Below are 12,038 nucleotides of genomic sequence, written 5' to 3' on the forward strand. Positions count from 1 at the left end.
CGCGCCGAGACTGGGTCCAGTGCCGCAAGAGGCTGAACGATCTCATGCGCACGGCAAAAGTAAGTGGCACTATTTCTTGCGGCCCCATCTGACCTAGGTTTGTCCACACAGAGTGGCATATGGGTGCCACTGCCATGTCAAAAACAGAGAGGCTGGGCAGGGAGAATTGGTGCTACATGGGTGGCTGCATTTGTACCCCAGAACAGGGCACCTACATGACAGACTGAGTCCGTCTGACACACTGATTTTCCCCCACATTTTGTTGTAGCACCCCTGTTGTGCAAAGCGTCATGTTGTTATATTGCAATGTTTTACATCTGCATCCTTGCTCTTCCAGGCAAAGAGGGTGGACAATGCGAGGGAGTCCTCCAGGACTGGAGGAGGGGTGCCGGACATTTGACCACTATCGCAGGCTGAGGAGGAGGCCCTTGAACTATGTGACAGACAGGGAGGACGTTCCATTGCGTCGGATTCCCGGGTGAACATACATCTCTTTGACAAACACAATGATTAATCGAAACATTTCCTTTGTGGACACAATACTGTCATATTAGTGATATGTGCACCAATGAACCTAAAACTGTCCTCTTCACATTGTATCTTGCAGGACGATGCTCTGAGGTGGCAGCGGAGGCCCCAGAGAGTGTCATCACATCTGAGGAGGAGACAATCTCAACGGATACAGCATCTCATGACACTCTCGCACCTTCCACCAGCCCAGACACACTCACCTCGGGGGAATGCCTTCGGCTTTAGAATCTGGGTCACAAGCTGGTGAGAGCACTACACACGCGCCTGAGCAGCTGGCTGAGGCTGAGACAGCTGAGGCCTCTAATAGTCAGAGGACTGTGGGTGGCCAGGCCCATGCTGAGCCCCAGGTTGATGATGGCCTCTGGTGTCGACAGAACAGGGCATGCTGGAGTTGCAGGGAGAGGTAAGGCAACACCTGGCGGAGATGCCACAGGCCATGCGCAGCCATGAATGGACGATGGAGGAGTCCAGCTAGGCCATAACAGCTGCCATGTCCCAGGTAAATGAGCGCATGGCTTCCTACACGGAGAGGATGGTGACCCTCATGGAGAGCCACATTCCACAGATGCGCGCTGACCTGCAAACCCTCGCCTTGGCCATGAACTTGATGCAGCAGTGGCTAGGCAAGAGAGGGGCCGGGGCCTGGGCCTAGAGAGTGTCTCTGTTCCTGATCCTTCTCAGAAGAGCAGTGAGGTTTCTACGAGCCTAGAGAGGGAGGAGATAAGCCAGTGGTCCATATCTGGTGTCTCCTCTCAGGGTGATTCCAATGTGGAAACTGGCTCCTCAGCCTCTCCGCCGGTGAGCACAACTCTAGCAGCCGCCACGTCTGAGGCGAGCCCTGCATTGGTGCAGGAGGCCCCCAGGCAGCCGGGGCTCTCCAGACCTCATGCACCCAGAGGACGACCGCCCAAGTCATCCAAAGCCAAAGGGCGTCCTGATCAGCAGCCTGCCTCCAGTCAAGCTGCTAGCGCAGAGGTTGCACTGCGAAAGAGCACCCGCAAACATTTTAAAAAGACACCATCACACATATGGGTTTTCACGGGTGAAATGTAAATGTATTGATTACTTCTCATTAAATGTGTTTCTCTAATAGGCGTCTTCTTTTTACTGTGTGAATGATGCATACCAGCATGTGCCGGCTATGTCACCTCCCATTACATCATTGACCTGAGAGCTATGCCAATGTATGAAAAAACATTATTGCCATGCCAATATGCATGATGTGGCACTGCACGGATGCAGTCGCATGGGCAATGGCTCAGTCATCTGCTGCCAGTAAAGTTGGAGACACAGATGTCACAGATGCAGAAGACTGCCTACCAGATGAAACACGGTGATGTGTGAAATGGGGAGCATATTCTGCACCTCATAGATAGTGGAAGCACTAAGCAGTAAGGCGTTGCCTCGCATCCCTTGCTCTTTGCTTCCCCTGTCTGCAATGCCTCGATGATCTTTGTCCTCCCATGCGCATATGCTTCTGCACCTCCTCTGTGTCCTCATCGTCCAAGGATGTCTCCTGCTCCTGTCTCTCATAATCCTGCAAGGCCTCCCACCACTGTATTGCAAAGTTGTGCAGAGCACAGCATACAGCAATGATGCGCGCAATCCTTTCTGGTGAGTACTGTAGGGCCCCAGCTGATCTGTCCAGGCAGCGGAAGCGCATGTTGAGCAGGCCACCTGCTCAGTGGTAGCTCGTGTCGTATCACAGATGCCAGACTTCAGCCAATTCAATTCACTCCGTGTGATATCAATAAATGACTGAAGGCACTGGATACTGCAAAGGCTATGGGCCCTGACAATATTCCGGCAATAGTACTGAAGACCTGTGCTCCAGAACTTGCTGCACCCCTAGCCAAGCTGTTCCAGTCCAGCTACAACACTGGCTTCTACCCTGCAATGTGGAAAATTGCCCAGGTATGTCCTGCACACAAATAGCAGGACAAGTCCAACCCGGCCAATTACCGTCCCAACAGCCTCCTCTCAATCATCAGTAAAGTGATGGAAGGTATCATCAACAGTGCCATCAAGCAGCACTTGCTTAGCAATAACCTGCTCAGTGACGCTCAGTTTGGGTTCCGTCAGGGCCACACAGCTCCTGACCTCATTAAAGCCTTGGTTCAAACATGGACAAAAGAGCTGAACTGAAGAGGTGAGGTGAGAATGACTGCCCTTGACATCAAGGCAGCATTTGACTGAGTATGGCATCAAGGAGCCCTAGCAAAACTGAGGTCAATGGGAATCGGGGAAAGCCCTCCGCTGGTTGGAGTCATACCGAGCGCAAAGGAAGATGGTTGTGGTTGTTGGAGGTCAATCATCTGAGCTCCAGGACATCACTGCAGGAATTCCTCAGGGTAGTGTCCTAGGCCTAACCATCTTCAGCTGCTTCATCAATGATCTTCCTTCAATCATAAGGTCAGAAGTGGGGATGTTTGCTGATGATTACACAATGTTCAGCACCATTCGTGACTCCTCAGATACTAAAGCAGTCCGTGTAGAAATGCAGCAAGACTTGGACAATATCCAGGCTTGGGCTGAAAAGTGGCAAGTAACTTTCATGCCACATAAGTACCATCTCAAAGAAGAGAGAATCTAACTATCTCCCCTTGACATTCAATGGCATTACCATCGCTGAATTCCCCACTATCAACATCCTAGGGGCTACCATTGACCAGAAACTGAACTGGAGTAGCCATATAAATACCGTGGCTATAAGAGCAGGTCAGAGGCCAGTAATCCTGAGGCGAGTAACTCACCTCCTGACTCCCCAAAGCCTGTCCGTCATCTACAAGGCACAAGTCAGGAGTGTGATGGAATACTGTCCTGGATGGGTGCAGCTCCAACAATACTCAAGAAGCTTGACACCATCCAGGACAAAGCAGCCCGCTTGATTGGCACCCCATCTACAAACATTCACTCCCTCTACCACCGACGCACAGTGGCAGCAGTGTGTACCATCTACAAGATGCGCTGCAGCAATGCACCAACGCTCCTTAGCACCTTCCAAACCCGCGACCTCTACCAACTAGAAGGACAAGGGCAGCAAATGCATGGGAACAGCACCAGCTGCAAGTTCCCTTCCAAGTCACACACCATCCTGACTTGGAACTATATCGCTGTTCCTTCACTGTCGCTGGGTCAAAATCCTGGAACGCCCTTTCTAACAGCACTGTGGGTGTAACTACCCCACATGGACTGCAGCGGTTCAAGAAGGCAGCTCACCACCATCTTCTCAAGGGCAATTAGGGATGGGCAATAAATGCTGGCCTGGCCAGCAACGCCCACATCCCATGAATGAATAAAAAAAACTGTCCTCTGCATCGCTGGTGGGATTTCTCATCGGTACCAGGTGCCATGTCCGCAAGGGGTAGCCCTTGTCCCCAAGAAGCAACCCCTGGATCTGAGCCAGTGCAGTGAAGAGCATTGGCACCTGAGACTGGCACAGAATGAATGAGTCCTGGCAGCTCCCTGGAAAATGGACATACAGGTTCATGAAGCATTTCCTCTGGTCACAGACTAGCTGCTCGTTGAGTGAGTAGAAACCCTTTCTATTGAGGAATGTGGTTGGTTGTCCAACTGGAGCCTTGATGGCCACATGTGTGCAGTCAATGACCCTTTGCACCTGTGGGACTCCTTGGATTGCCCCAAATCCAACGGCCCTTTGGGCCTGACTCTCAGGGTCAGTCCTGAAGCAAACGTAGTCACCGGCCCTCCTGTACAAGACATTGGTGACCTACCTGATACAGTGGTGCACAGCTGACTGAAATGCCACACAGGTCGCCTGTGGGTCCCTGGATTGTTGCGTAGAAGTTAACAGCCACGGGAACTTTGAGGGCCACAGGAATAGGGTGTCCAGCAAAGCACATCGGTTGCAGGTCATCATTCAGCAGCGCGGAGAGATATGTCACCACCTCTCTGGGCATCCGCAGTTGTCTCTGACACTGGCACTGCAACATCTGCAGGTATGTCATGCGGGGCCTGTAGACCCGCTGTCTTCTCTGGCGTCCAATGCACCTTGGTGGCTGCCACTCACTTCCATGAGCTTGCACATGGGCTGTGCCTGCCTGTTGGTTCTGCCTCCAGCAGAAATGGCTCCTCACGACACTTAGATCAAGAAAGACAGGATGGACCAGCCCCATCTGTATGCTGCGGGTGAACTCAGTGCCTTCAGTAGATCAATGGCACCTATAAGGGCAGAGATTGATATAAATTGGTGCTTCAGCTGCGTTCCATCATCACCTATATGGTATGGCATCACATTGCCCGTCTTAGCTTTGCATAAGAGCGGGGCAGCATGAACACGGTCATGTTACTGACTTTGCGTGGTAGCAACCATCGGCCACATGACCTTCGATCCCTCACCATTTTTGGCCACTACCCCACACAGAAGGGTCATGGAGTGATATTGTTCCCCCCTCACCCAAACAGCTTTGGCCGATTGCAGGGTCAGCCCCCTTCACCCCCCCCCACCAAATGTTAGAGTGTACAGAGTGACCCCCTTTATGGTAGAAGGGCACATGGTACCTCCTTTCTTTCTTGCAGAGTTTTATCCCAGTCATTGCAGACTCCCACCCACCTTCCTTCTTGCATGCAGAGTTGTATCCTGGTCATTGCAGCACTGCACCCACCTTCACATGCTCTGAGGACTGCCGCTTTGGTGCCACCAGCTTTTCACAGACATGAAAGTAAAGGCACGTGAGTGCCGCACTTCCGAATTAAGATCACAACCTGCTGCCTGAATTGCTGTGGCCTGCATATTAATGAATGGTAAGTGCCTATCAGCATATTTTAATGCGGGTCCTGTCACCGAGTGGCGGGGTGGGCACTGGGGTGCTGACAAGAGGCCTCACCGCTGCCACCGAGATCGGGACGGGCCGTGCCGGTGTCGCAGTCAGTGGCGTCATGCCCCCCCTCCTCCCCCCTCCGCCCCAACCACCATTCCCAACGTTGGGGCTCCTATAAAATCCATCCCATTATGTAAGTACATGCACAAAGCTTTCAAAACAAAACTGGAAAGTCAAAAAAATTAATAACTATGGAGAGACACGATGTATAGTAGCAATGAGGAAGATGTGACAAGTTTGGATAGGACTGAGAACTTCATATTCTTGATAACAATTTCAGGAGAGCTAGAGAGAGAAAAAAGGAATAGGTGGAGTGACAGCTTCTGTCACAGTACTAGAAGATAAGGATTTCCTGCAGGGTTGTGTTAAGGTTGAATCCATGTGGAAAGAAATAAGAAATAGGCAGTTCAAGATGTGCATTGTAGGCCAACAAAGTGTAAATGAAGTACAAGTAGAGATCTTCAGGCAGCTCCGAAAGAAATGTACGAACAGCAGGGCAATATTATTAAGTGATTTTAAATATCCCAAGATAGCTTGATGTTTATGTACTGCATGGAATCATCGAATGATACAGCACAGGAGGAAACTATTCATCCCATCGTGCAGGTGTTGGTTCTTTGAAAGAGCTATCCAATTAGTTCCACTCACTGGGCCTTTTCCCGTTGTCTTGCAATTTTTTTTCACTCCAAGTATTTATCCAATTCTCTTTTGAAATTTATCAATGAATCTGCTTCCGCCACCCCTTCAGGCATTGCCTTTCAGATCATGACAATTCGCTGTGTAAAAAAAATTGCCCTCCTTTCACCTCTGGTTCTTTTGCCAATTACCTTAATTCTGTGTCTTCTAGTTACCAACGCTTCTGCTACTGGAAACAGTTTCTCATTATTTACTGTATCAAAACCCTTCATAATTTTGAACATATCTGTTAAATCTCTCCTTAACCTTATGTGCTGTAAGAAGAACAACACCGAGCTTCTTTAGTTTCTCCAGATAACTGAAATTCGACATCCCTGTTATCATTCTCGTAAATCTTCACTGCACCCTCTCTCAGGCCTTGACATTGTTCCTAAAATGTGATGCCCAAAATTGAACACACCACTCTAGCCTAACCAGTGATTTGTACATGATTATTTAGCATAAATTTCTTACTTTTATACTCTATGCCTCAGTTTATTAAAACCAAAGAACTGGAATGGTTTTTTTAACAGCCTTCTCAACTTGTCCTGCCACATTCAAAGATTTGTATTTGTAGACCCCCAGCTGTCTTTGTTCCGGCTTCTTCCTTTAAAATTGTACCATTTACTTTATATTGCCTCTTCCCATTCTTCCTGCCAGAATGCACCACTTCACACTTCTCTGCATTAAATTGCATCTGCCATTTGTCTGCCCATTTTATCAGACTATGTCTTCCTGAAGTCTGTTACTATTCTCCTCATTGTTTACAACACTTCTGAGTTTCATGTCATTAATATATATACTTACTCTTGTGGAACATCATTCTATGCTTTCCTCCAGTTTGAAAAACAATGGTTCACCACAAATCTCTGCTTTCTGTTATGCTTTGTAGTCAAAATGGGCTGCTTCCTTGCTCAAAAAGCTTTGAGTTCAACAGGAAAAAAACATTCTTTTATTTAGTTCTGGTAAATTATGTGAGGCAAATGAATTATGTGACAGTAGGAGAGCAATTGGGAAATAATGACCAAAGCACAGTTAGAAATGAATAATAAAGAACCAATGATAAGGCTGCTGGACTAGAAAAAGCAACATTTTTACATAAAAGATGTGACTCAAATTAACTGGGCAGAAAGATTATCAAATAAATCAAAAGATCAGCAATGGAAAATATTGAAATATAAAATGCATAGGTGCAAAATAAATGCATTTTATAAGGTGAAAAAGGGATGCATCAAAATAGAATTCATTGATTAAAATTGAAAAGTACACAGATACTTAATAGGGAGGCATATCATAAAATTTGGCCCAACAAACAAAAGACAATCATGAGAAATATCGAAAGTGTAATGGAGAGGTGAAAAGGGCGATTAGACTAAATGGGAATATGAGAAAAAAAAACAGATAATATAAAAATAAACAGTACAGGCTTTTATAAGGAAATGAAAAGTAAACAAGTAAAGAGGATAGACCAACTCAGAGATGGAGAGACCATTGCATCTTCTAAGCAAAAGAATGGAAAATTTGAAGCAGAGGCAGATGCAGAGCTATGGGGAGAATGGAGTACACTGAGATTATTTTTGTATTGCTCTGACAAAGAGCTGGCGCAGGTAACGTTCCCTTTAATTTTTTTTTGGAGCGTGTGAGTGATTTATTTAATGTGCACCCCTTTAATTTTTTTTGGCAGCTGCACATGCACGGTAATTTAAAGGGGCCGACTTGTGTGTGGCCTGTGTGAGAACTTCCAGGTGTGGCCATGCAGCTTACAAGGAACATTGGGCACAGGCACATTGGGCTGAAATAACGCTTTCTGTAATGTAAGCTTCTTTGGTTGGTTGTAGATATTTCATCACTTTATAGAAGTACATGTAAAATCAATAGCATGCTTGTTTTATGCCTTCATTAGTGGATAATTTACACTTCTTAACGGAGAAAAATCCTAAGCTTGATAAATTGCACCACTAATTCAAATATTCCTCCATAGTAAATTAATGGGCTGAATTTTATCCTCCCGCCAACCCTCGCAGCGGCGGGCGATTAAAAATGGCGGCCCCACAAATGTGGGCCACACACCACCATGTTGCTGCGATCTAGCACGCAGCAGCCCATCTGCATTGGCTGGGCTGTCCGCCACCCAATCACGTGGCATTCGGTAACAGATGAAAGTTGTCCCCCACTCCTGCAACTGCAACAGAAAAGAAAGTTGGGCCCACCTACCCCCAACTACCCAACTGCGTCAGAAAAGCCAAATAACCCTTTTCCATCCCAATTGCACTAAGTGCAGTTAACCCCTCTCATCCCCTAACTGACTGAAGTGCAGAATTCAACTGTTTTTCCCCCACCATTGCACGGAAAATGCAGAGTTGACCCCTTCCCACCACCCCCACCGCCCCCCCCCCCCCCACCTCCCCTCACTTTACTACAATGCAGAATTCTCCCGTTCCCTGCCTCGGTGGCACAAGCTTTCCTGGATGGGAAATTGAAAGCGCAGGAGTGCCGGCTAGCGCTCAGAAGATCGCGGGCAGCTGGCAATATCATGGCGAAAGATATGTAAATATTTGCATTTCTTTTATTTAAATATGTAAAGGTGAGCCTCTTTAAACAGCGTTCAAACCACACGCAGCTTCCACAGTGTGGACTGCGATACCGACCACTCCCTGGTGTGCAGCAAGGTTAGACTCAAACCAAAGAAGCTGCATCACTCCAATCAGAAGGGCCACCCGCGCATCAACACGAGCAGAATTTCTTATCCACAGCTGTTACAAAAGTTCCTAAATTCACTTGAAAAAGCCCTTCAAAACACTCCCACAAGAGATGCAGAGACCAAGTGGGCCCACATCGGAGAAACCATCCATGAGTCAGCTATGACCACCTATGGCAAACACGTGAAGCAGAATGCAGACTGGTTTCAATCTCACTTTGAAGAGCTGGAACCTGTCATAGCCGCTAAGCGCATTGCACTGCTGAACTACAAGAAAGCCCCCAGTGAGTTAACATCCGTAGCACTTAACACAGCCAGAAGCGCTGCACAAAGAACAGCCAGACGCTGCGCAAATGACTACTGGCAACACCTATGCAGTCATATTCAGCTGGCCTCAGACACCGGAAACATCAGAGGAATGTATGATGGCATTAAGAGAGCTTTTGGGCCAACCATCAAGAAGATCGCCCCCCTCAATTCTAAATCAGGGGACACAATCACTGACCAATGCAAGCAAATGGATTGCTGGGTTGAGCACTACCTAGAATTGTACTCCAGGGAGAATGTTGTCACTGAGACCGCCCTCAATAAAGCCCAGCCTCTGTCAGTCATGGATGAGCTGGACGTACAGCCAACAAAATCGGAACACAGTAATGCCATTGATTCTCTAGCCAGCGGAAAAGCCCCTGGGAAGGACGGCATTACCCGTGAAATAATTAAGAGTGCTATTCCTGCTATACTCTCAGCACTCTACGACCTGCTTTGCCTGTGCTGGGTTGAGGGAGCAGTACCACAGGAGATGCGCAATGCCAATATCATCACCCTCTATAAAAACAAAGGTGACCGCGGTGACTGCAACAACTACCGTGGAATCTCCCTGCTCAGCATAGTGGGGAAAGTCTTCGCTCGAGTCGCTTTAAACAGGCTCCAGAAGCTGGCCAAGCGTGTCTACCCTGAGGCACAGTGTGGCTTTCGAGCAGAGAGATCGACCATTGACATGCTGTTCTCCCTTCGTCAGCTACAGGAGAAATGCCACGAACAACAGATGCCCCTCTACATTGCTTTCATTGATCTCACCAAAGCCTTTGACCTCGTCAGCAGACGAGGTCTCTTCAGACTACTAGAAAAGATCGATGTCCACCAAAGCTACTAAGTATCATCACCTCATTCCATGACAATATGAAAGGCACAATTCAGCATAGCGGCGCCTCATCAGACCCCTTTCCTGTCCTGCGTGGCGTGAAACAGGGCTGTGTTCTCACACCTGCACTGTTTGGGATTTTCTTCTCCCTGCTGCTCTCACATGCGTTCAAGTCTTCAGAAGAAGGAATATTCCTCCACACAAGATCAGGTGGCAGGTTGTTCAACCTTGCCCGTCTAAGAGCAAAGACCAAAGTACAGAAAATCCTCATCAGGGAACTTCTCTTTGCTGACGATGCTGCATTAACATCTCACACTGAAGAGTGTCTGCAGAATCTCATCGACAGGTTTGCGGCTGCCTGCAATGAATTTGGCCTAACCATCAGCCTCAAGAAAATGAACATCATGGGACAGGACGTCAGTAATGCTTCATCCATCAATATCGGTGACCACATTCTGGAAGTGGTTCATGAGTTCGCCTACCTAGGCTCAACTATCACCAGGAATCTGTCTCTCAATGCAGAAATCAACAAGCACATGGGAAAGGCTTCCACTGCTATGTCCAGACTGGCCAAGAGAGTGTGGGAAAATGGCGCACTGACACGGAACACAAAAGTCCGTGTGTATCAAGCCTGTGTCCTCAGTACCTTTCTCTACGGCAGCGAGGCCTGGACAACGTATGTCAGCCAAGAGCGATGTCTCAATTCATTCCATCTTCGCTGCCTCCGGAGAATCCTTGGCATCAGGTGGCAGGACCGTATCTCCAACACAGAAGTCCTCGAGGCGGCCAACATCCCCAGCTTATACACCCTACTGAGTCAGCAGCGCTTGAGATGGCTTGGCCATGTGAGCCGCATGGAAGATGGCAGGATCCCCAAGGACACATTGTACAGCGAGCTCGCCACTGGTATCAGACCCACCGGCCATCCATGTCTCCGCTTTAAAGACGTCTGCAAGCGCGACATGAAATCCTGTGACATTGATCACAAGTCGTGGGAGTCAGTTGCCAGCGATCGCCAGAGCTGGCAGGCAGCCATAAAGGCGGGGCTAAAGTGTGGCGAGTCGAAGAGACTTAGCAGTTGGCAGGAAAAAAGACAGAAGCACAAGGGGAGAGCCAACTGCGAAACAGCCCTGACAACCAATTTTATCTGCAGCACCTGTGGAAGAGTCTGTCACTCTAGTATTGGCCTTTATAGCCACTCCAGGCGCTGCTCCACAAACCACTGACCACCTGCAGGCGCTTACCCATTGTCTCCCGAGACAAGGAGGCCAAAGAAGAAGAAAGTTGGGTCCTGTCGCCGTGGGGTGGGAGTCTTGCTGCCGCCGGGAAGATCGGGCCCGACAATCCCGGCATCAGGCTCCATGGCAGGCTGCTGTTGGTGCAATCTTCTGGCACCGCCTCCACCCCCCCCACCCCCCCGCCCCCACACTCCGCCACGGAACCTGACATCGGGACTTCAACCAAACTCCCAGCCGATATGTGGTGTCAGTAGCAATATTCTTTGCTGCGTTATCCAATAAAATGCTTCATTGAGGATGCCTATTTACAGCTCATGTATGATAACTACTTTGCATATCAGGATTAATCTCTCAGCCCAAAGATATAACAAGCAAGTGCTATAGATACTGGGTTTTTAATTTTGGTTTTTATTATAGGTTGGAGACTCCACAGAATGATACAGCAGGCGGCAGGAATGACTGTGTCTCTGATTTTTATGAACAGTGTTTTTTGCTTTGTTGATTGAATTTCGTTTTGATGTTATATGTGGCTTGAGGATCACCATATACATTAATACATTAACTGCAGTCAGTGTTATTGTAAACAGAAGAAAAATATATTTAATTGTCAGAACCTCAACAGAAAGATCTTAAATTTAAAGTTTGCTGAATTAATGGTACAATTTACCTAGCCTGAAACATTAATCTATTGGATATTCTGATACTTAGTTGGAAGCTTTACAGACAGAACGATAATACTGAAAAAACTATGGCAAGAACCATAGTATTTGTTAATTATTTGCAGAACTGCTACATTAAGATATATATCAGCCTTTTGACTTTTTGAGAATAATCCCAGCTGCCATTCCAGTACCTCCATCTTTCGCTGTCCCTTCCTGCTGTCTGTGCCTCAAATGCCTGTTCAATCTGTACTT

Source organism: Heterodontus francisci, chromosome 5 (assembly GCF_036365525.1).
Source record: "Heterodontus francisci isolate sHetFra1 chromosome 5, sHetFra1.hap1, whole genome shotgun sequence".
In the NCBI taxonomy this organism is placed as follows: domain Eukaryota; kingdom Metazoa; phylum Chordata; class Chondrichthyes; order Heterodontiformes; family Heterodontidae; genus Heterodontus; species Heterodontus francisci.